This window comes from Calidris pugnax, unplaced genomic scaffold, assembly GCF_001431845.1.
Source record: "Calidris pugnax isolate Ruff unplaced genomic scaffold, ASM143184v1 scaffold68, whole genome shotgun sequence".
Taxonomy (NCBI): Eukaryota; Metazoa; Chordata; class Aves; order Charadriiformes; family Scolopacidae; genus Calidris; species Calidris pugnax.
Window position 1 is genome coordinate 713060 of NW_015090921.1, and position 24886 is coordinate 737945.

Here is a 24886-nt window from a genome sequence, read left to right on the forward strand (position 1 = left end):
CCTGATCCAGAGTCCCTCCCCATCTCTCCTGGAGTCCCTTTAGGAACTGGAAGGGGCTCTAAGGTCTCCCTGGAGCCTTCTCTTCTCCAGGCTGACAACCCCAACTCTCTCAGCCTGTCCTCACAGCAGAGGGGCTCCAGCCCTCAGAGCATCTCCGTGTCCTCCTCTGGCCCCGTTCCAACAGGTCCATGTCCTTTCTGTGCTGAGGACTCCAGAGCTGGACACAGAGCTCCAGGTGGGGTCTCCCCAGAGCGGAGCAGAGGGGCAGAATCACCTCTTTCATCCTTTCTTAAATCTCTTTGGAGAGTGAGAAGATCAGAAGAAGAAAGCCGGGAGAGGGTCTCGGGTGAGCTAGGTGTGTGCTTAGGCAGGGCAGTTGTTCTCCGTGGTTGCTCTCCACATCATTGCAGACCCAATCCTGGTGGGCCATGAGCTGCTTGGCTGCAAGGGGAGCTTTCAGCAGCTTCCTCTCTTCCAAAAGGTGGGATTGCAAAACTGAGGTGCACATCTTTGTGTTTTGTTCCTCCTCCTTTTGAAAACAGGGCGGGGGGTGCAAAAAAGGCTGAAGCGTTGAAGCTTCACCATTGCATGGGCAAAGACAAAACACCTCCTTTTAAAGGCAAAACATTCCAGGCCCTTGTTGTGTATTTGAGGTTTAAATAACGGGAGTTTCCTGTTTCCAAACATCCCCAGATGGTCTCTGCTAACCTCTTTAAAGATTTTTGTTCATCTTGTGGTAGCTGACGAGTCTGCGCTTGCCTTTTTGGTTTTACCCCTCCTTCTCCTTGAAGTTAAAGCAGGAGGCCTCAGGTGGGTTTATAGCACACAGAGGCATGGGGCAGCAGAAGGCCTGAGCTGGTGGAAACCAGACCTAGAAACTTCATTCAGAGAAAGTATTTCTCTTAAATTAATCAAGTCTGAGTCTTCCTTCTTTGATTGAAATATCAGCAGATTTCTGCCTCTTGCTTCCTCTGGTTACAGTCGTTGAAGGAACCTCTAAAGGAACCTCTAGGAGGCTGATTGCTAAGGTTCCTGAGATCCCCAGGAGGATGATGGTAAGCTGCTGCTTTTCTTCAGAGGCTTAGGCTGGGCTGTCAATGCTAGCTGGCATTTGGGAATTATATGAGACCTTTTTAAGGACTAGACTGTTTGCCCACAAAAGTCAGTTTACATCTTCTAATCAGCGACTGATGAGACTCCTCTGCATCCATTTCACGTCCATGTTCTGCACGTTTGTTAGGTATATTTAAATTATTGAGAAAAGCAAGCTATTGATCTCAGACTTCACTCTTTTCTTCTTCTGAATCGGGAATGGAGAACTGGAAAAAAATGAGGTTAGCGTGCAAAAAGAGTTCCAGAGAGTTGAGAACTTACCTGGTTGAGCAGGTTTGCCAGTTTGCCCTGTTGAAATGGGGACAGGCCGCACCAGGATAGTGCTGTGGGGGGTTTGGCAGGACCTGGATCAGGGCTGTGTGCCCTGGCCATTCCCTGGGATGGACTTGCAGAGTCCTTCCTTATGGGCTTCAGTGTCGGGGTCTAGGACTGGTCATTGAAAGCTGAGGGAGCCCAAAAGAAGCCACAAAGTGCATGTGTTTCCCTCACACCTTGCAGACTGTGCTTTAATATGAAGCTGCAACCTTCAGCCGTCATCTTCATGGAATCACGGAATTGTTGGAGTTGGAAGGGACCTCTAGAGATCATCTGGTTGAACTCCCCACCAAAGCAGGGTTGCCCAGAGCACATCACTTGCTTTAATATGAAGCTGCAACCTTCAGCCGTCATCTTCATGGAATCACGGAGTTGTCAGAGTTGGAAGGGACCTTCTAGAGATCATGTGGTCCAACTCCCCTGCCAAAGCAGGAACGCCCAGAGCACATCACTCAGGACTGCATCCAGGTGGGGCTTGAAGATCTCCAGAAGATCTCCATGACCTCCCTGGGCAGCCTCTTCCAGGGCTCCATCACCCTCACCGTAAAGAAGTTTTTTCTCATCTTTAAATGGAACTTTCTATGTTCCAGTTTGAGCCCATTGCCCCTTGTCCTGTTGCTGGAAACCACTAAAAAGAGTCTGGCTCCAACATTCTTCAACTCACCCTTTAGATACTTATAAACATAAATAAGGTCTCCCCTCAGCCTTCTCTTCTCCAGGCTGAAGAGCCCCAGCTCTCTCAGCCTTTCCTCCTCAGGGAGATGCTCCAATCCCTCCATCATCTCTGTTGCCCCACGCTGGACTCTTTCCAGCAGTTCCCTGTCTCTGTGGCCACACGCATCTTCGATGCTTTATGAAGAGCAACGGTATGGAGTGGGCCCAAACATTGATTGTTTTTAAATTTTTTTTTAAATTAAATATGATTAAACGTAAGAGCGCCTGAGTCTGTCTGTCTTGCAGCTTTGTAGATAACTCCGCGTGGACAAGATTTGTCACTTCCTTCCCCCTTTCCCTGCTCTGCTGTCCCTGAGGTTTGTTTTTTGTGATGAATTCCCTGTGGCTTGGCAAGGAGGTGGCAAAACGGATGCGGTTGTTGAAACTGGTGATAAGGTAATTTTCTCGCCCTTCCGGTGACGGTAGATGCCTTTGGGAGAGGACTCTCCTTGCCAGCAGCATTTGTTATGGTGTGTGGACTCCTAGACCTAAACCAGAGACCAGCTGGTGTGTAACAGAGTGGTGCAGCCATGCTGGAGAGAACAGATGGGGTGGGCATCAAAACTACCCCTCTACTCGCCCACCAGAACATCTTTTGTTGCTCAAGATTCTTCGGGGGGGAAGCAGCCTCTCCATTTTTATGCCCCAGTCATCACCTACCACTTATTTATGGAGTTGCTTGCGTGGTCCGTGTTATCCAAACGTCTCATGGATTGTAGGAATGGATTGTGTCTTTGTGTAGCACCTTTTGGAGGCAGGGAATCCTGTTTCCCGATTCCCGTTTTAGTGATGGAAGTGAAATCTCCAATGACTTGCCGAGGGTGTCGTGGGAAACTTGTAGCAGACTAGAAAACAGGAAACCTTGCTTTTAAGGAAGAGCTGGAGTCATTCTTTTCCCCTTCCTAGCACCTATCCAGATTTTGCTCCTAGGAAAGATCTCTCAGGTTTAAAAAATGGGGAAGGAATATTCCCTGTATGATAGGAAGATTTTTTTCCCCTAGCTAAATAAAAGGCTTTTTTGCTGTTCTCTTGGAGTTAAATGTCCCATACAGCTCAGTAATATGTTGTTAAGCCCTTCTTTGTCCTTTATTGTGCATTTACTAAATTTGCACAGAACACCATTTTCTCTGCAAGTGAAGCTCTGGATGATTGGTTTGTGTTTTTTGGTTAGGTGTTTTTTTTTGCAGGGGGGAAGGTTGGTGGCTTGGTTGCTTCCTCATAGGTAAACAAAGATCTTCTGAAGTTTAGGAAGAGTTTCAGGGGCAGGGAGGGGAATGGACAGAATTCTTACCTCAGCCAAAATAGTCAGTATTTTGTGGTTTGGGACATGCATCAGAGTCTGGGAGACTACAGGTCATGGCCCTGGGATCTGAACCTCCTTTTTCCACATCCTGCTGCAGAGCACTCACTGCTGGTCTTGCCTTCTTTTGAAGACCAACTTTTGATCTGTTGAATTTTCTTGGAAGCATGCATAGGTTTGTAATAAGCATTGTCCTTTGAATAGACTGGCTTTTACAGACTGTTTACTCTCCCAAAAGAGTTTGCAGAGATCTAATCAGTCCTTAAAAGTTAGTGACTCCTTGAATCCTACCATTTAGTAGCATCTAGGAGTGATGTGGTCCTGAAGCATTTACCTGTTTTGCACTCCAGCAGCCCTAATCAAAGCCACCAAGTGAGATCATAGAATGGTTGGGGTTGGAAGGGACCTTGAAGACCATCCAGTTCCAACCCCCCTGCCCTGGGCAGGGACACTTCCCACCAGACCAGGTTGCTCCAAGCCCCATCCAGCCTGGCCTTGAACCCCTCCAGGGATGGGGCAGCCACAGCTTCTCTGGGCAACCTGGGCCAGGCTCTCACCACCCTCACAGCAAAGAATTGCTTCCTGAGATCTAAATCTCCCCTCTTTTCAGTTTAAAACTGTTCCCCCTCATCGTATGGCTCCCCTCCCTGATTCAGAGTCCCTCCCCATCTCTCCTGGAGCCCCTTGAGGGACTGGAAGGGGCTCTAAGGTCTCCTTGGGGCCTTCTCTTCTCCAGGCTGAACCCCCCCAACTCTCTCAGCCTGTCCTCACAGCAGAGGGGCTCCAACCCTCGGAGCATCTCCGTGTCCTCCTCTGGCCCCATCCCAACAGGTCCATGTCCTTCCTGTGCTGAGGACTCCAGAGCTGGACACAGAGCTCCAGGTGGGGTCTCCCCAGAACCTACTGGCCACACTCTGGTGTGGACACACATATCTTCGATGCTTTATGAAAAGCAACAGTATGGAGTGGGCCCAAACATTGATTGTTTTTAAATTTTTTTTTAAATTAAATATGATTAAACGTAAGAGCGCCTGAGTCTGTCTGTCTTGCAGCTTTGTAGATAACTCCGCGTGGACAAGATTTGTCACTTCCTTCCCCCTTTCCCTGCTCTGCTGTCCCTGAGGTTTGTTTTTTGTGATGAATTCCCTGTGGCTTGGCAAGGAGGTGGCAAAACGGATGCGGTTGTTGAAACTGGTGATAAGGTAATTTTCTCGCCCTTCCGGTGACGGTAGATGCCTTTGGGAGAGGACTCTCCTTGCCAGCAGCATTTGTTATGGTGTGTGGACTCCTAGACCTAAACCAGAGACCAGCTGGTGTGTAACAGAGTGGTGCAGCCATGCTGGAGAGAACAGATGGGGTGGGCATCAAAACTACCCCTCTACTCGCCCACCAGAACATCTTTTGTTGCTCAAGATTCTTCGGGGGGGAAGCAGCCTCTCCATTTTTATGCCCCAGTCATCACCTACCACTTATTTATGGAGTTGCTTGCGTGGCCCGTGTTATCCAAACGTCTCATGGATTGTAGGAATGGATTGTGTCTTTGTGTAGCACCTTTTGGAGGCAGGGAATCCTGTTTCCCGATTCCCGTTTTAGTGATGGAAGTGAAATCTCCAATGACTTGCCGAGGGTGTCGTGGGAAACTTGTAGCAGACTAGAAAACAGGAAACCTTGCTTTTAAGGAAGAGCTGGAGTCATTCTTTTCCCATTCCTAGCACCTATCCAGATTTTGCTCCTAGGAAAGATCTCTCAGGTTTAAAAAATGGGGAAGGAATATTCCCTGTATGATAGGAAGATTTTTTTCCCCTAGCTAAATAAAAGGCTTTTTTGCTGTTCTCTTGGAGTTAAATGTCCCATACAGCTCAGTAATATGTTGTTATCCCTAGCTTTCTTTTTTCCCTAGGACTTTCTTTGCTATTCTCTTGGAGTTAAATGTCCCATACAGCTCAGTAATATGTTGTTAAGCCCTTCTTTGTCCTTTATTGTGCATTTACTAAATTTGCACAGAACACCATTTTCTCTGCAAGTGAAGCTCTGGATGATTGGTTTGTGTTTTTTGGTTAGGTGTTTTTTTTTGCAGGGGGGAAGGTTGGTGGCTTGGTTGCTTCCTCATAGGTAAACAAAGATCTTCTGAAGTTTAGGAAGAGTTTCAGGGGCAGGGAGGGGAATGGACAGAATTCTTACCTCAGCCAAAATAGTCAGTATTTTGTGGTTTGGGACATGCATCAGAGTCTGGGAGACTACAGGTCATGGCCCTGGGATCTGAACCTCCTTTTTCCACATCCTGCTGCAGAGCACTCACTGCTGGTCTTGCCTTCTTTTGAAGACCAACTTTTGATCTGTTGAATTTTCTTGGAAGCATGCATAGGTTTGTAATAAGCATTGTCCTTTGAATAGACTGGCTTTTACAGACTGTTTACTCTCCCAAAAGAGTTTGCAGAGATCTAATCAGTCCTTAAAAGTTAGTGACTCCTTGAATCCTACCATTTAGTAGCATCTAGGAGTGATGTGGTCCTGAAGCATTTACCTGTTTTGCACTCCAGCAGCCCTAATCAAAGCCACCAAGTGAGATCATAGAATGGTTGGGGTTGGAAGGGACCTTGAAGACCATCCAGTTCCAACCCCCCTGCCCTGGGCAGGGACACTTCCCACCAGACCAGGTTGCTCCAAGCCCCATCCAGCCTGGCCTTGAACCCCTCCAGGGATGGGGCAGCCACAGCTTCTCTGGGCAACCTGGGCCAGGCTCTCACCACCCTCACAGCAAAGAATTGCTTCCTGAGATCTAAATCTCCCCTCTTTTCAGTTTAAAACTGTTCCCCCTCATCGTATGGCTCCCCTCCCTGATTCAGAGTCCCTCCCCATCTCTCCTGGAGCCCCTTGAGGGACTGGAAGGGGCTCTAAGGTCTCCTTGGGGCCTTCTCTTCTCCAGGCTGAACCCCCCCAACTCTCTCAGCCTGTCCTCACAGCAGAGGGGCTCCAACCCTCGGAGCATCTCCGGTGGTCCCATTCGAACAGGTCCATGTCCTTCCTGTGCTGAAGACTCCAGAGCTGGACACAGAGCTCCAGGGGGGGTCTCCCCATAGCGGAGCAGAGGGGGCAGAATCCCCCCCCTGCCCCACTGCTGGGGATGCAGCCCAGGATGTGGTGAGATGGCTGCTTTCTCCACCCTGAGGCCCTCCTGGGTGCTTCCTTGAGAAAGCAGTTTGCTTTGGAGTCATTAAAAAGGCACACGGTGTAAAAACCACCCTTCCCAGGCACAGGTGTGGAGCTCCTGAGTGTTCCTGCCAATTGTGCAGTTCAAAATCACGGCTTTGTTCTTCTGGAGAGATCGTTAAGAGTGTTAAAAAAAAATTCAGCCTTGATCTTGATGAGAGCTCAAGTCCCTGAGCTCGTGTTGAATCAGGGTCGAGGTTTTTAATTTGGTCGTTCTCCAGAGATGCTGAGTACCTTCTGTGGCAGCTGAAATTAGTGTATGCCCAGCATTTTGGTAGGAAAACTGCGTGTGTGTGTGTTGTGAGCCGTGATGTAGAGAAGCCAGGATCTCTAGGAGGGTCGCAGTATATCTAACATGATGCCCTTATAGTTGTTTTTTAATTAAACCCCAGACACTTTACATGGTTTCTCTTCAACTTCAGGACACTGCTTTTTTTGAGCCTGTTTGAGACTTCTAGCCTGGCGACTCCTTGGAGCTTTCTATTAAGGTATTAAAGGGGGGGGGGGGAACCAGTTGGTTGCCTCAAGCTGAGGAGGAAATGCTAGACTCGAAGGATTATCTCAGTGCAATGAATTTTAAAGACTTTTTGCTATACATGTGTGGAAAGCTATCAAAATGCTAATGGTTCTGCTGTCTTTTTTAACTCTTGCCAACATGTGGAGCTGTTGGAGGGGAGGTGAGAATGATGTTATTCAACTGCATAAGGGGAGCCCAGCCAGAAGTTAAGTTTTAAGTAGCTTTTTGCCCATTAGCCACAACTTCTCCTAGCGATTAGGAAGAATGATGGACTCATAATTTGGACAGCCCAATTCTGCGTGCTCAGTTGGGGAGATCTGCAGATGTTGGTGTAGGTCAGGTGCTTCCTGCAACCAGTGTCCTACAAGGAAAGCCTAGCACAGGGCTGAGGAGTGGGATTGAAGTTGATGTGGTTGGATGACTCCTGCAGCCCCTTCCCGGGGTGACTCAAGGAGCAGGCTGGAGCCTTGGTGCTTCCCCAGCTGATTTTTGGGACATGCACCCTGCCTGCACTGCCACGGATGCCTCTGTTGTGCGAGAGGTCTGGGAGGGTGCTGGGACACGAGGAGTTCTGCCACCACCAGGGCAAACCATCCCGTCAAGTCCATACCTGAGGGGTCCTGGGACGGGATGGACCATCCTACCCATGGCAGGTTGAACACAAGTTTCCTACAGCAGTGCAGGCATGTCTTCAGTTAGCTTCTTCTAGTTTTTCACAAAGGAGACTCTGGTTCTCCTGGCTCTCTTGCCGCGGATCTTAACTGAGGGAAGACGTGGGCTTGAGGTGGACACACAGCTCGGAATGTTAGGAATATCTCATTCACCTCTACGGAGATTCTGGTGATACTGTGCTTTGGAGCCAGGTAAATAGTTGGATAACTATGAGCAGGGGCTGAGGGAGCTGGGGATGTTCAGCCTGGAGAAAAGGAGGCTGAGGAGAGAGCAAGAAGGTCTCCCTAACTCCCTGAAAGGAGGGTGTAGCCAGGGGGGGTCAGTCTCTTCTCCCAAGTCACAGGCGATGGGACAAGAGGAAATGGCCTCAAGTTGTGCCGGGGGAGGTTTAGGATGGATATTAGGAAAACATTTTTACGTTGAAAGGGTTATTGAGCGTTGGAACAGGCTGCCCAGGGAAGTGGTGGTGTCACCATCCCTGGAGGTATTAAAAAGATGGGTAGACATGGTGCTCAGAGAAGGCTCCAGGGAGACCTTATAATGGCCTTCCAGTCCCTCAAGGGGTTCCAGGAGAGATTGGGGGGGACTCTTGATCAGGGAGGAGAGCCATAGGACGAGTGGTGACAGTTTTAAACTGAAAAGAGGGGAGATTTAGATGAGATATTAGGAAGAACTTCTTTGGTGTGAGGGTGGTGAGAGCCTGGCCCAGGTTGCCCAGAGAAGCTGTGGCTGCCCCATCCCTGGAGGGGTTCAAGGCCAGGCTGGATGGGGCTTGGAGCAACCTGGTCTGGTGGGAGGTGTCCCTGCCCAGGGCAGGGGGGTTGGAACTGGATGGTCTTTGAAGTTCCTTCTAACCCAAACCATTCTGTGATTCACTCTGTGATTCTATGGTTTATTGATGGTTTGTCAGCGTTAGGTTAACGGTTGGACTAGATGATCTGAAAGGTCCCTTCCAACCTCGGCAATCCTATGATTCTATAACTGGCAATATAAATAACGGAAACCGTGAGTGTTATTAAGCCCGTGAGACTCAGTCATTCTTTTAGCTGCTCCTGAAGTATCTCAGAGCAATGGGTCTGTCTGTGCTTCTCTCTTTAATCAGGACTTGCCAGGCAATTTCAGCCCCCAGGAGAGCCTGAATCACGGAGCTGCAGGCCGAGCTTTGCCATTACGCTTGTGGCATTCAGGTTGCAATGAACTTTCAGTGGTTTGTTTTGTTGTTTTTTGGGTCTTTTTTTTTTTTTAAGGCATATTTACTGTTAAATATTAGCCGCCAGCTTATTTCATCTCTTTAAAACATCACTGTTTTCCATTCTGCAGCTGAAGAGTAGGCTGCCAACACGTACCCCCCGGGGGCAGGAGCAGGGGGGAGTGGTATCAAAAAGATGAATCTGTTTGGGGTTGGTAGCAGGAGGGCACCAGATGAAGCAAGGTGATGGTAAATATTAGCCGCCAGCTTATTTCATCTCTTTAAAACATCACTGTTTTCCATTCTGCAGCTGAAGAGTAGGCTGCCAACACGTACCCCCCGGGGGCAGGAGCAGGGGGGAGTGGTATCAAAAAGATGAATCTGTTTGGGGTTGGTAGCAGGAGGGCACCAGATGAAGCAAGGTGATGGGGCTGGGGAGCAGAGAAAGGCTGTGGAATAGGCTTTTTCATTCTCCTTCAGCGTGAGCACGATGAGGTATTGCTTTGCTTGGGGCATCTTTTGAGGGGAAAACTGTTTTGTCTTGGCTTGCTCTAAATGATCGGAAGATATGGCTGGTGCATGGTGTGCCAAGCATCGGGGTGCTTGTGACATCTAGGATGTGTGTTGACCAGGGTTTCCTGTGCAAGTTTTAACAAACCTATTATTTTGATACAGTGTGTGTGTATTTATATATTTAGGAGCAGAAATAAATATTCTCCCCCCATCCCTCCTGCCTTGTATCTTTCCCAGCATGGGCAGCTATAATCTGTTTATCAGTCTCTTGCATATTTAAAGGCTGTTTATGGTGGTCTCTCCAATTCTTATTTCTCAATGGGTGGCTTTAGGTACTGCAGAAATGATCGGAAGATATGGCTGGTGCATGGTGTGCCAAGCATCGGGGTGCTTGTGACATCTAGGATGTGTGTTGACCAGGGTTTCCTGTGCAAGTTTTAACAAACCTATTATTTTGATACAGTGTGTGTGTATTTATATATTTAGGAGCAGAAATAAATATTCTCCCCCCATCCCTCCTGCCTTGTATCTTTCCCAGCATGGGCAGCTATAATCTGTTTATCAGTCTCTTGCATATTTAAAGGCTGTTTATGGTGGTCTCTCCAATTCTTATTTCTCAATGGGTGGCTTTAGGTACTGCAGGCACCGTACCTTTTAATAAGAAACTGTTCCCCATGAAGTGTTTGTGATCACTGGAAAATAAAAAAGTCTTGTTACCATTTTCTGAGCTACTTGTTCTCTTGCGCAAAGTATATTTTGCTTAATCTTGAAAATTTAAGATCTAAAAGTAGGTGGCTCTTTTTGTGTTCACAGTTGTTTTGCGGACAAAAATCTTAAACTTTGGACTACTTTGCAGTTTCTGCTTGGGTTTTTTTTTGTGTGTGAAAAGAGAAGGGAGCCTGAGCTGCATTCTGCCACCGTTATCCCCTTCTTCCATGCGAGGAGATGAAGATACTGGCAGTGGGGGAAAAGCAGGATTTACAGAGTGTGTACAGAACATATCACTTCTGTGATTAAGTATGCAGTTAATCTCTGCGGATTAAATACTAAACACAAATGCAAACCAAAACCCTCTGCTAGTTTTGAAAGAAGTGTGCCATTTAGAGCTGGGCTTTTGGGTGAGCCCCTGAATGGAGTTGCTGGGCTGGCCAAAGGGGTGGTAGGATACACCAGCATGGGCTGGGAAGGCAATGGGTCACCCTCTTTGCTAGAAAGCAGCACAGGGCTTCATTTTATTTAGGGTTGCCTTGGGAGAGTAATTCTTGTACAGAATAGAATAGGAATCTCTGGCTTCTTCCTTTAATTTCTAATTTTTTTAATGGCCTGCATAATTTAAAAGCCCAGTTCTCCTTTCTGTTTACTGAGTGCTGAAACCCTGATTGTCAGAAGTCACAGTCTTGTGCCTTGCCTGCAGATGTTGGCCTTGCTTGTGTGTAGTAGACTCTGTTTCTGAGGTGAGAAGGGTTTTAGGAGACCCAGCCCATGGCAGTAAGCAGGGAAAGTTCCCCGTTTGCTCAGGTGGGACATATCCCATCTCCTATCAGAGAAATTGGGGGTTTGGCAAATGGGAGTTGTTACGCTCTGAGAGATCTCAATCTTCATCGTGGCAGTAATTATTTCCCCCAGGAAGCTTTGTGTTTCCAGATTCCCAAGACTGAAGACACCTTGCCCCAGGGTAGGCACCGGTGTGATGGGTAGGACACCTTCTGGGAAAGGGAAGGTGCTTGGCTCAAATATTGGCTTGATGTTGGGTAAAAAGGGATACGTGAAGCAGTATTGCAGAAGCTGGGCATTCAGTCAAATCACCAGCTGTTGGATGAGCTGTGGTTGTTGCCCGTGTGTGGTCTTAGCCCATGGCAAACGAAAGGTAATGCAATTTAGCTGAACTTTATCATTGCTAAATTAAATTACCTCCTATCAGCTTCAGGGGATGAGCGTGCACGTGGAGAGCTACCACAGCTCAGTTGATGTACAGCCTGCTGTGACTCCAGGGTACCACAACTTTACTTGCTTCTCCTGGTGTCCAAGTGATAGGTAAGAGCTAGTTCCAAGGAGAAGGAAGATATAATTGTGCCTTCAATTAGAGAACAGTGTCCCTAAATCTGGTAACATTTTTAATTTGGGGAGTTCAGGCTGCTGGGTTGATGGAAATAGAGATTTCCAGCAATTATTGTACCTGCTTTAAAAAGCAAAAGTGTGCCTTTTCCAGCAGATGTTGACTCCCTTGCCAGTAAGGAGGTCTTCTTGCCTGTAACAGGCACCAGTGCCAAACACATTTTTGTTCTCTTGGGGATGTGTTTCCTGAAAGATTCCTTTTATCTGCAGTGAATTCTTGTGCTTTAAACACAGGAAACATTACTGGGGTCTTTCCAAATCTCTGTGAGAACTTTTCTTTTTTTTTTTTTTTTTTTTAAAACTGAATTAAAATTGTCCCATTTGATAGAATTTCAAGCAGCAGTCTGTCCTCATCTTCAGTTCCTTCATCTCCAGGATCAGTACCATGCCTAGGAATGCCAGGAGGTACTGATCTTGCCCATGGATGACTGGGCAGCCTGGAGGCGTGCCCACTTTGATGGCCCTAATGGGATTTGAAAGGGAACTGGTATAAAATGGTGTTGGAAAGGACATTGGATGGCACTTTGGCTCCGTGGCATTTACAACAGGAAGAGCTAGTTGTTAGTGAAAGCTTTTGTAGCAAGACTGTGTCAGCGCAGCTTGAGGAGACCAAGAATTGCAGGAGGTGCCTTTGCTCTGGTGGGTGGTGGGATGATCTGGATTTGGTCAGACCCAGTCTGCAGGGGCTCAGCGGCTGGGGATGGAGAGATGATAGAATCATAGGATGGTTTGGGTTGGAAGGGACCTTAAAGATCATCCAGTTCCAACCCCCTGCCCTGGGCAGGGACACCTCCCACCAGACCAGGTTGCTCCAAGCCCCATCCAGCCTGGCCTTGAACCCCTCCAGGGATGGGGCAGCCACAGCTTCTCTGGGCAACCTGGGCCAGGCTCTCACCACCCTCACACCAAAGAATTTCTCCTAATAGCTAACCCAAATCTCCCCTCTTTCAGTTTAAAACTGTTTCCCCTTGTCCTGTCATTGCACTCCCTGATCCAGAGTCCCTCCCCATCTCTCCTGGAGCCCCTTGAGGGACTGGAAGGGGCTCTAAGGTCTCCCCAGAGCCTTCTCTTCTCCAGGCTGAACCCCCCCAACTCTCTCAGCCTGTCCTCACAGCAGAGGGACTCCAACTTCTGATCATCTTCCATACTGGCTCCAGAACCTCTAGGAGGGGCTTGCTCAGAGGAAATGTTGAATCTTTTGCCTCCAAAAACTTGTCCTGGCAGCGTGAACATGACCATGGTGATGGGCAGTGCTTTCTGCAGTCCCAGTGGTTATGGCTGGAGCTGTTTGGTACTGGTGATGTGATGCTGGCAACACCACTGCAGCGTTGTGGGGTCAGGGTCACAGGTGCTTCTACTTCCTCGTGATTTGGCTACGCATCCTGTTCTCTTGCAAGCCAGGGCTGAAGTCTCCTGTTATTGGCTGCTAAAAGATTTTGGGGTTGGAAGTCGTCCCGTTCCCATCATCTCCCAGAAGTTGCTCCAGCTTGGCCCGTTCTTTTCCCCAGCTCCACTCTTTCTCCTTTAGTGGGGTTTCCTGGAAGCCAAGGTCAGAATGTATTCCTTCCCCATACGTGAGGTTTAGCATCTGTCTTGTGTGACACAGATCGTTGCACGTGGCAGAACGCATGTGTGAGTTCATGCACAGCCAGCTTTCACTGCACAATGGAGATGTGGCTAAATGGGAATTAGGATTAATACTGGATTTAAGATGCTCGTAGTCGGCTGGTAATAACCTAATCTCCTCAAAGGCTGCAGGCAGGCTGGCAGCGTTCAGCCCAAGGCCGTTGTTGTTTGCAAAACCTGAAAGAAATTGAATTTTGATACTAAGAGAGCTTTAATCAGAGCTTTTCAAGATAGGGATGAGAAGAGCATATACTATCTCCAATGCGGCCTTTTAATTTCTTGAAGGTATGACAGTCAGCTAGGCTGCTGTGGGTTCGATGGGCGTTTGACAGTAATATTTAGCCTTTTAATTTCTTTAAGGTATGACAGTCAGCTAGGCTGCTGGGTTCGATGGGCGTTTGACAGTAATATTTTTCATTTCCTTTTGGAAGAGCTTAGGGATCCTGATTGATTTTTATGTATTTATTTATTTATTTATTTTTAGAAATGTCTAAATTGCATTCTGAAAGTTGATAGACCAAAGTCTCTGTGTAGGCAGAGCGAGATACCTCCGGGGAGGGCAGGAAGCCCTCTCCTGGTTTGAAGGCTTTAGATGAGCTCTAGATGTCCTTGGGGGTGAGGAGCCTGGAGGGACAGCCGAAGCATGGAGCTCCTCGGTATGGGGTCGTCACGCAGCACTGAGCCTGTGTTGGTCATAAAATGTTAAATTTTAAGGCCCGTGGTGGAAGAGAATGTGTTTTTAGATGAAATGTTCTCTCCTCCCCTCTTCGCTGTAGCTGCAGGGCCATTTTCTGTTTCCTTTGCTGAATGCCAGGCATTTAGTTAGCTAAATAACTCGCATCTTCAATTAAGTCTTGATGAAGGTGGAGTTTATGCAGGCTTCGCCCTGTGTCCTCAAACAGACAGAGGTGTAAAGTTGACTTTGAATACCTACTTTTTGGTTCCTTCCTTCCAGCCTTCTCTCGGCCAGCAGTTCTGCCTGATTCTGCCCAAGTTTTGGGAGCTCTCTGGCTTTTCTCTCAGCTCCTGGCAGCCCAGCAAAGTGATGTTCTTACTCCGCCTGCTTTTCCTGTGTTTTAAACCATCCTGTGGATGGGTCTCCTTTGCAGAGGGTGCCAGAGGTCCCCATAGTATGATGATGTACATCACTCTCGGTCCAAGTTTCTCTACCATCTTGAGCCACTGATGCTGGAAGGTGCGGAGGCGCATCGTCTAGTTTTGAGTGGAAAGCTTGTTCTGGTGCTGCTGGTACAATCTGATATCCATGTGGCCAAAAAGAAAATGACTCCTCTGCAGAGGTGATGATGAAGTGTCTTTATCAAGCCCTGAACCCGCTCTATCAATTTGTTTTTTCTTAAGCCTACTTATTCGGCGCTCACCTTCATAGGTTTCTTTTGATTGGTTTTCTGCTGCTTTCGTGTTGGTTCTCCTTCCTAAGGTTTCCTCTCCCTGTTGCCTTATGCAGAATATGTTATCAAATAATCCTATTAATTCTCTTAGACAATCTTTAAAACACTTACCACTAAGCAGGACATTTTTTCTGAGGTATGAAGTTTCCTTGCATACCTTAAGTCACCTGGCTCTCGGGATGTGAAATTGGGAAACAAGCTGAAGCTTTGCCTTCCCAGGGCTCGGGTTCCACATGATGGTCTTGATTAAGATTTGCAAGACAGTGACTTTATTTAATTTACTGTTGCAACTGTCTCTATTGTTCTTGGAGAATAGGAGAGGGCCAGAAGCATTAGGTCAGTTGGAATTCAGATCTCTGCAGGGGCTCACAAGTCCCTTAAAGCACAAGTTTGTTGAAGGCAGGTTAATGAGAAAGTTTGTGTTCTATTTTTATAAAAAAAAAAACAAACAAAGCCAGGCAAATCCTTGGTCTTTCAGCTTCCAAAGCCAGGCAAATCCTTGGTCTTTCAGCTCCATTTCTTCTTTTCTTCTACAGAGATTAATGGTAAGGACACGAGGATAGAGAGGGACCCCAGAGGAGGCCGGCACCCAGCAGCAAAGGTTAGTAGAGAGGTGCATGAACTGTACCAGCACAAGAAGGTTTGTTTTCATCAGTTAAAAGCATCCAGCTTTCACTGACCGAGGCCTTAGCCCTTGGTAGGAGCCAACTGGCTTGGTTTAAGGCCGACAAGAATTCCTGGAAGTGCTTTGTGAGCATCTTAAGACTGTTGTTTTGTCCGGTTTTACAGCTGGCTGGAGGGTTTGGTCTGTGGCTTTCCTGGCCTGTGGTGGGAGGTGGCAGAGACTAATTTAGAACAGTGTTGTGGAATGAGACCGTGCCATGCTGGGTGAGGCCTGGGAGTGAAGAGCAGGGATTTCCAAACCTGTAAAAACCCAGGAGAGCGTGGGTTAATGCTACTGCTTGCTGTTCCAACCTGGAGCAGACAGGGAGCTCTTAAACCCCCCTGAAGAGAATCGGGGGTGAGGGGGACTTCTCTGTGTCACTTCAACTTGCATCCGTTGTACAAATGATCACAGTGCTCCAGGTGGGGTCTTACAAGAGCAGAGTAGAAACCGAGGCCTTAGCCCTTGGTAGGAGCCAACTGGCTTGGTTTAAGGCCGACAAGAATTCCTGGAAGTGCTTTGTGAGCATCTTAAGACTGTTGTTTTGTCCGGTTTTACAGCTGGCTGGAGGGTTTGGTCTGTGGCTTTCCTGGCCTGTGGTGGGAGGTGGCAGAGACTAATTTAGAACAGTGTTGTGGAATGAGACCGTGCCATGCTGGGTGAGGCCTGGGAGTGAAGAGCAGGGATTTCCAAACCTGTAAAAACCCAGGAGAGCGTGGGTTAATGCTACTGCTTGCTGTTCCAACCTGGAGCAGACAGGGAGCTCTTAAACCCCCCTGAAGAGAATCGGGGGTGAGGGGGACTTCTCTGTGTCACTTCAACTTGCATCCGTTGTACAAATGACTTGGAAAAGAACAAGCACGGAGATAGGGCTTAAAAAAGCCCACAACCAACCACCAAACAAAAAACCCAAAGCAGGAGACTTCAAGAAGACTCCTCGTGCTGGATGGTTTGAACGGTGCAAATATTAGGGGGGTAGGGGTGGGAAAGTGGCACAAAAGCAGGAGACTTCAAGAAGACTCCTCGTGCTGGATGGTTTGAACAGTGCAAATATTAGGGGGTAGGGGTGGGAAAGTGGCACACTGAGCTGGGCATTAGCCAGGAGGTGCTGCCAGTAGGTTAAGCACCCCTTCAAGTCGAGGAAATTTTGATGGCTGGTTTGGCCAAAGCCTTGGTATTCCAAAAAAAAGCAATGGTGCTGTGTCTCTTTTTGTGAGGGCTGGTAGAGATGGACGGGTGTGAGTAAACTGCTGTGGTGCTGATAGTACCTTAGGGAGCCCGGGGTGATGGAAAAAGTGTCTTGTGGATGCTCAGGGGCAGTTTCTTATCCTTTCTTCCACGGAGTCAGCTCTGCCCTCAGCAGCGAGGCTAAAAGGGCTGACAGATGCCCTTTCAGTATTTATAAAGGGTTAATCCCATAAATCCCATGGGTTAGGGTTCTGGAAGGTAGGGGGGCTCAAGAGAGCTGGACAGTATTCAAATATCACTTTCTCCAAGCTCTACAAATATGAAGAGCCTGGAGGATGATGAGGAAAGGCTGAGGGACCTGGGTCTGTTTAGTCTGGAGAAGAGATGGCTGAGGTGGGATCTGATCAACACCTATAAATACTTCAAGGGTGGGTGTCAGGAGGATGGGGCCAGGCTTTTTTCAGTGGTGCCCAGGGACAGGACAAGAGGGAACGGGCACAAACTTGAGTATGAGAAGTTCCATCTGCACGGGGAGGAACTTCTTTGCTCTAAGGGTAGCAGAGCCCTGGCAGAGGCTGCCCAGGGAGGTGGTGGAGTCTCCTTCTCTGGAGACATTCAAAACCCAACTGTGCACAACCTGCTGTGGGTGGCCCTGCTCTGGCAGGGGGCTGGACTGGATGATCTCCAGAGGTCCCTTCCAACCCCATAGCATTCTGTGATTCTGTGATTTTCAGCCTTGCCCATGGAAGGCCAGCCCATGTCACCACAGCTCATACAGCTCCACCAACACTTCTTCCTTCAAGATTTCCCAGCTGTGGCCGGGAGCGCACAAACCCCTGTGCTCCGCTCTGCCCTGGAGAATCACATGGGGTTGGAAGGGACCTCCACCCAACACTTCTTCTTTCAAGATTTCCCAGCTGTGGCCAGGGACGCTCAAACCCCCATGCTCTGCTGTGCCCTGGCCGGCTCTGCGTGTCACAGAATCACATGGGCTTGGAAGGGACCTCCAGAGATCATCTAGTCCAACCTTCCTGCCACAGCAGGTTGCTCAGGAAGGTGTCCAGGTGGGGTTTGAACACAGAGGGCCGTGGTGGGATGCTCTGTGAGCACCTCCCTGTGTGGTGATGCTGAACGTAGGAAGCCGCCTGCGCAGCGTTGCTCATTCATCCCCCTGGGCGAGCTCAGACGCCGCTTTATCTCTCCCCACGAGCGGGTGGGTGATCCTGGGCAGAGCTACCAGCCAGACCCCGAGGCTGGCAGGGGTCCTGTGGGCATGGTTTTGGGGGGCAGCTTGGTTTCTTACCCGATAACCCTCCCCCGGCAGCGCAGAGCACCCTCCTTCTAAACCCTGAGCCTAATCCTCTTTCGCAGCCGGCGCTGCCATCCATCCCCGCAGGAAGCATTAGCAATATCACACAAAGTGCCGAGACTTCATTGTTGTGTGGTTCTTTTTCTTTTTTTTCTTTTTTTTTTCCCCCTAATCTGCCAAGGGAGCTGGGGCGAGATGGAGAAAACTTTAACCTATTCCGTGCCTCGGTGGTAAATAATTAGTTTTTCACTGAGTGGGGAGAACCAGAGGATGTGTGTGTGTGTGTGTGTGAAGGCTTTTAAGATAAAGTAAACGCAAGGGCTCACAGGCTTATCTTGCCCTGTGGAATTTGGGAAAGGACTCGTCCTTGGATCCTGGTTTGGTGATTTGGGGAATCTCTTAGAGCTGCCCCGAGTGACGTCCAGGAATAAGGCACCCTTTGCCAGCCAGCAAGAGCTCGGGCTTTTGTTCCAGGACCTGGAACAAAAGGCTCTGGGTGTCTTTAGAATAACGTGCAAATTTGAGTGGGTGGGATGCGGAGAAGGTTAATAGGGCAGGCGAACAGAGGAGGAGCTGAGCTTGGGGAGAGGAGGAGAGGAACGCCGAGGACATGGCAGCGGGGAGTAAAACAGGCAAAGCAGCCCCTTTTCCCCCTCTTAAAGTTAACTTTTAAGTCACCGCTGGCGGTTCTGGGGTAAGTGTGAGCTGGGTGCTGCTGAAAATAAGGGTATTTCCACCCCGAGGGGTGTTGGTGAGCTCTTGAGCCCAGCTCATCACAAGGGTTTTGGGGTGGGGGGGGGGGGGGCTGGCCGGGAGGGCCCGGTGGCTTGCCGTGAGGGCACTCGTGGGTGAGGATTCACCTTGGGTTAATGCTTTACATCCAGAAAACTTCTCTTTGCTGCTGCCCATCGTAAAATCTTCCTTTTTCACACTTGGCTGGGCTTTCCTGGGGCAAGTCCAGGTGTGGGGCTGAAGCTGGGGAAAAGGGGGGGTGCTGCCCCAGCCTGGCAAGGTGTGGGGGGGGCACAAATACAGGGAGGTGGCGTGGGGTGTCTGTGGAAGTCCTTTAATCCAACCCACCACAAGAGCAAAGGAACAAAACAAAAGCCTCTCAAAAATAGCACGAGATAAGGATCTGGGGAATTTGCTTTTTATTTCTCTCAAGAGTCCCCGGAGACTTCTTCTTTTAAGGGAAGAAATGTAGCTTTCAAGGTCGAGCCTCTTCCCCCCCCCCCCCCCCCCTTTCCTTCAGACTTCAAAGGCAGTCAGCTGAGAGCTTCTTAGGAATGTTACATCTGTTCAGAGTAAACGTGTGGTGGATCGGAGGGAAAGGCACTTCTTCCTCTTCCAAAGTGCCCGAAATTTGTACACAAAAGTTCTCTAGAGACGGCCTCGGTGGGGACGGAGGGAGCCGAGGGTGGAAACCCAGCAAGTGGCAATAGATATCTGTGGGGACATTTCATTTGAGCACAATTTCTTATTTTCCTGATGCTTTAATGGAAAAAAAACCCCACATTTTAATGTCTGTGCCTCTAAAAAAAACAACTGAATGGGAAATTGAACCCGAGCAAACGGGCTGAGAGGTGACCTCCTCATCCCTGTCTGCTCCTGCCCAAACTCTTGGCTTGTGCTGGGCTTTGTACCTCCTCACACATGGTCTTGTCTTCTTCTTAAACAGCTTGTTCTTTTGCTTTCAGTCTTAATCTACGTGTGGCAAGGGGTGAAATGGAAGAGTTTGGCTTTCTGACTCTTGGGTTCCTTCACCGCCTGATCCAAAGCCTGTTGGCAGTGGAAGGGCTTTGGATCAGGCACTTGATGTCCACCAAAAAATGGCACTGGAAGTTTTGGGGAGGGTGGTACAGCAGGTGGGCTCAGGAACTGGATCTAGACCAAGGTGGGCTCAGGAACTGGATCTCTGCTTTTAATGGGTGGGGATTTATTGCTGATTTTGATGAAAGCTGCTGCGGGGCATCGCTGAGACCTAGTTTAACCGAGGTGGGCTCAGGAACTGGACCTCTGCTTGTAATGGGTGTAATGGGTGATGAAAGCTGCTGCGGGGCATCGCTGAGAGCGCTTGGAAATCCTCTCCAGGGTAAGACTTAGGGACAAGAAACAGGGTCTCAGGTGGCCTTGTGCGCAACTGCCTCCTCACATCTCCAAAGTGTAACTGAGCTGCAAATGGTTTTCACACCAATTATTTCCCTCTCTTGCCTTTGAAATGAGCCGGGGAGAGGGGGGGGTGGTGGTTTATCCCATCTCCCTGGTGCAGCCCAAGCTTGGGGGCTTGTGCTGAAGCTGTTGTTTCCTCCACACCATCCCGGTGAGGAGGCCGAGGAGTGTGAGATTTGTGATGTGGCTTTGTCACACACGTACCCAGGCTGAGTGTGATAGAAATCTCGGCGCTGGCTCACTTTCGGGCTGGGTAAGTATGTTTTGTTTGTTGCTTTGGGAGGTTTTCCTTTTCAAGCCAGGCTTCTTAAACGAAGAAGAGCGATGTTTAAGCTTGGGAGTAAATAAGCAGAGAACCCTGGCTTCATCTTGACTAATCTGTTTAACCTTCCTCAGCCCAAATATTTACTCGAGGCGTTGGATATCCAGGCAGCGTAATTCCGATGCTAAAATGCGTGCGCTGAGAATGCTGGAGATTGACTAATCCACAGAATTCCAGAAATCCCTGTCTGTATAAATAAACTTCCTATACGAAGGATTATAACGACGTAAATGCTGTGAATTCAGATGGGCAAAGCAGAAGCGTAGCAGTTGGCCCCCTTCTCGTGCCGCTCACTTATGTATTTTTATAAGGATATTCGGCTTAAGTCTGAATAGATGTGTAAATAAAACTGCAAATACTGAAGCACGAGGCTGTCACGTACTGCAGGAAGAAAGTTTATCCCTCTGCCTTTTTGGAGCAACTTTCTTTTATATGGTTTTTGAATTGCCCTCAGCTTGATTTAGCTGGGCTGGTGAAATTGTTACTCTCTTTAGGGGTGGCATTGCTGGCGAACCTGTTTTTGTAGGTCTTTGCCCAGTTGCAGGAAGGGGCCGATGTGTAGAGTTGGTGAAATTGCTCTGTGTTGCAGATAGATAATTAGAAAATTGGTCCTTTGGTTGTTGGAGACAATACCCATTCCCCCAGCTACAGCACCCACATCCTACCGGCAACAAAGCTGGCCCCTGGAGAAGTCTGGTCTGTCATGTCCATTACAGGGAATAATTACAGAATCACAGCATCTTCATGGTTGGAAAGGACCTCTGAGATCACCAAGTCCAACCATAGTTTACAAGCTCCCAGCCTGTAAACCTGTTGGTATAGGTATGGTGTAAGCAACCTCCTGAGGGCTTTGGCTTCTGTCCCATTACTGTATTAATTATCCTGCCTTTGACTTATCTGGGATCCTTATCTCAGAGAAGATCTGTTAATATCCCTTAATGTTGCTCTGTCTCTGACTGGAGCCTGTTCCAGAGAGATGTGGGGGCTGTGAACAGCCGGGGGAGAGGGGTTAGTCTGTTGTAAAGGGAATAACTGTGGGGGGAAAAAAAGGGGGATCAAATTAGAGAAGTAAAATCAAAACCGTTTGAGGAGGACTTCCCAACAGCATCGTTCATTAGGTCTGTGGGAAGTGAGTGTGTGCTCTGCCATCCCAGAATTTTGAGAGTAAATGGCAAAAATGAGACAGAGGGGAGGGCAGCGGGATGGGGTCCCCCCCGATCTCACCAACTACTTCTTGGGGTGCAATGTTCTGCCTTACAATAGAAAATTAGGAGGAAGGAATTGTCCGGCTGCTGCGTTGCCAGGAAAACATCGAGCCAGGAACCTGTGCTGTTCGTGACCGCTCGGTCCTACCAGATAATTCTCCCTCCTTGAAAGGGGTCGGTAGGGGAAGGATATTAGGATATCAGGCTGGATATTAGGAAAAATTTTTTCACTGAAAGGGTTCTCAGGCATTGGAATGGGCTGCCCAGGGAGGGGGTTGAGGCACCATCCCTGGAGGTGTTCAAAAGACGGGTTGATGTAGTGCTGGGAGGTCTGGTTTAGTGATGGTGATGCTTCTTGTTTGTTGTGTGGGTGTCTATTTTTGTCAGTTAGGTTGATGGTTGGACAAGATGATCTTTAAGGTCCCTTCCAACCTAGAAGATTCTGTGATTCTGTGATTGCACCTCTCTACTTCCCAACGTGCTCCGGAGGGAAATTCCTTCCCTGTCCCACGCTGAGTTAGTCAGTCCTTTTAACGCTCTGTCTGAGGAGGAATCGCTGCAGCCCGGGCAGCTAATCTCATTTCTGCCCTCAGATAAGATTGTTATCGGAGTAATTGTCTGTTTGCTCCCCCTCCTGAGTCTAATCAGAGTGGATTGTGCCAGTACCTCCTGGGGCAAGGGAACTGGGATGCTGATTGCCCTCCAAAGAAAGAGAATATGTAACGTGTATTTAACGTAAACTTGAGTTTTGTGAGATGTTCACAGGGAAAACGGGCTGGAAATAACTTGCTCGGGCATGCATCACGCCTTTCACAGTAATATATTTGTTCTGGTTTAAAACCTGGAGTTGAGGCAGGCAGGTTGGTGTAGTGCCTGCTGTGGTGAGGCTTTCAAAAGACAGTTGGTGTGTACTGGTGGAACTGGTACTTTCCCAAGCCTGGGGATAGAGTTCATGTATGCAGAGAATGCACACTCTTAGCTGCTGGTGTCTCAGCCAGCAACTAATTCTGAACAATTAGTGCTTTTTCCCTTATTTCAAAGCAAATTGCAGGGTGGGAGGCTTGCTGGTGGCGGGGTAAAGGAGGCTCAGAGATATTAATTTTTCGTATATCCTTCAGGTTGGGGCTAGAGCTTGTGTCTTGATGTGTTTACCGGAGGAAGGGAGCTGTTTGCTCTGTTCCTAGTGGTGAGTAAACCACAGGTAATCACAGAGTGGTTTGAGTTGGAAGGGACTTTGAAGATCATCTCATTCCACCCCCCTGCCCTGGGCAGGGACACCTCCCACCAGACCAGGTTGCTCCAAGCCCCATCCAGCCTGGCCTTGAACCCCTCCAGGGATGGGGCAGCCACAGCTTCTCTGGGCAACCTGGGCCAGGGTCTCGCCACCCTCACAGTAAAGAATTTCTTCCCAATATCTCATCTAAATCTCCCCTCTTTCAGTTTAAAACAGTTACCCCTCGCCCTATCGCCACACCGTCCCATGCCAACGCGTCCTGTGCACTTTGGAGATCACCGGTCAAGGGTAGGTGGCCTTTGACAAGCGTTTCAGGTGCCAACACATTGAGAAACAAACATCCCTCCTGAAATCTCAGCAATTTGACTCTTTTTTTACAAGCAGCAGGTAGAGCTCTGCTACCTGGGAGCCACGTCTGTGAACTCCCTACAAGACGTAACCTTCTTGGAGACAAAGCCAGGTCAGCTGGGTAAGGCACATCTAAAGGTCACATTAACCTCTTTGGACAGCCCGAAGAAATACTCATTTTTACAAGCAGCAGGTAGAGCTCTGCTACCTGGGAGCCACGTCTGTGAACTCCCTACAAGACGTAACCTTCTTGGAGACAAAGCCAGGTCAGCTGGGTATGGCACATCTAAAGGTCACATTAACCTCTTTGGACAGCCCGAAGAAATAAAGTGCCCCCTTTCCACCTTCTGCTGTGATAAATAATAAGAGAGAAAGCCATGTGGCACTCCAGTGAGGTACAGAAATGCCGTGTGCCCCCTCTACTCATCACAGGGATGAGGAAGCTGAGACATGGAGGCACCACGGGCTGTTGCCAGAGCAGAAGTCCATAGATAAGGAGGTCTGTGCCAGAGCCAGCATCGCTAGCGGTAGCTCCGGGTTCCCTGGTCTGGGCTACCATCTCCCAGCTCCAACAGCCAGCCTGGTATGAAAAGCTAGGCATGATCCTGGCTTTGATCCATGATCCAGACAAGATTCTCCCCTTCTACTCTGCACTGGTGGGGCCACAACTGGAATACGGCACCCAGTTCTGGGCCCCCCAGTTCAAGATGGCCAGTGATCTGTTGGAGAGAGTCCAGCGTAGGGCAACAGAGATGATGGAGGGGTTGGAGCATCTCCCTGATGAGGAAAGGCTGAGAGAGCTGGGGCTCTTTAGCCTGGACAAGTGAAGGCTGAGGGGAGACCTTATCAACGCCTACAAGTATCTCAAGGGAGGGTTGAAGGAGGAGGGAGCCAGACTCTTTTCAGTGGTTCCCAGTGACAGGACAAGGGGCAACGGGCACAAGTTGGAACAGAAGAGGTTCCACTCAAATATGAGGAGAAACTTCTTCACGGTGAGGGTGGCAGAGCCCTGGCAGAGGTGACCCAGGGGGGTCATGGAGTCCCCTTCTCTGGAGATCTTCAAGACCCACCTGGATGCTCCTGAGTGATGTGCTCTGGGCAACCCTGCTTTGGCAGGGGAGTTGGACTGGATGATCTCTAGAGGTCCCTTCCAACTCCGACAATTCCGTGATCCTGCCCTCAGTGGTGTTGCTGCTGTAGAGATTTGGTCTGGCTTGAGCAAACCTGTGTCCCTGGAGAGCTTAATGAAGCTCTACAGCTTTCCAGTGTGGTACCTGAAGCAAGCTTAAAATTGATTCAAGGATTGGAGCACCTCCCTTATGAGGAGAGACTGAGAGAGCTGGGACTCTTTAGTCTGGAGAAGAGAAGGCTGAGGGGAGACCTTATCAACGCCTACAAGTATCTCAAGGGAGGGTTGAAGGAGGAGGGAGCCAGACTCTTTTCAGTGGTTCCCAGTGAGAGGACGAGGGGCAACGGGCACAAGTTGGAACAGAAGAGGTTCCACTCAAATATGAGGAGAAACTTCTTCACGGTGAGGGTGGCAGAGCCCTGGAACAGGCTGCCCAGGGAGGGTGTGGAGTCCCCTTCTCTGGAGATTTTCAAGACCCGCCTGGATGCTCCTGAGTAACATGCTCTGACAAGCTCTAGGCAATCCTGCTTCAGCAGGGGAGTTGGACTAGATGATCTCTATGGTCCCTTCCAACTCTAAAATTCAGTGAAATTCAGTGAAAATTCAGTGAAAAGGCAAGAGAGTT

General features: G+C 48.9%; 1 long non-coding RNA gene across 2 annotated transcripts in view; it reads left to right on the forward strand.

Moving 5' to 3' along the window:
- The window catches only part of LOC106892747, a 127601-nt gene that overhangs the window by 14159 nt on the left and 88556 nt on the right, over positions 1–24886 (forward strand). Inside the window, exon 2 of one of the 2 annotated variants that reach the window (XR_001412933.1) lies at positions 15230–15294. The exons of the other annotated variant lie outside the window; for it this stretch is intronic. This is a non-coding gene — a long non-coding RNA (uncharacterized LOC106892747). The remainder of the gene's footprint in view (positions 1–15229; positions 15295–24886) is intronic. 2 annotated transcript variants of the gene reach the window in all.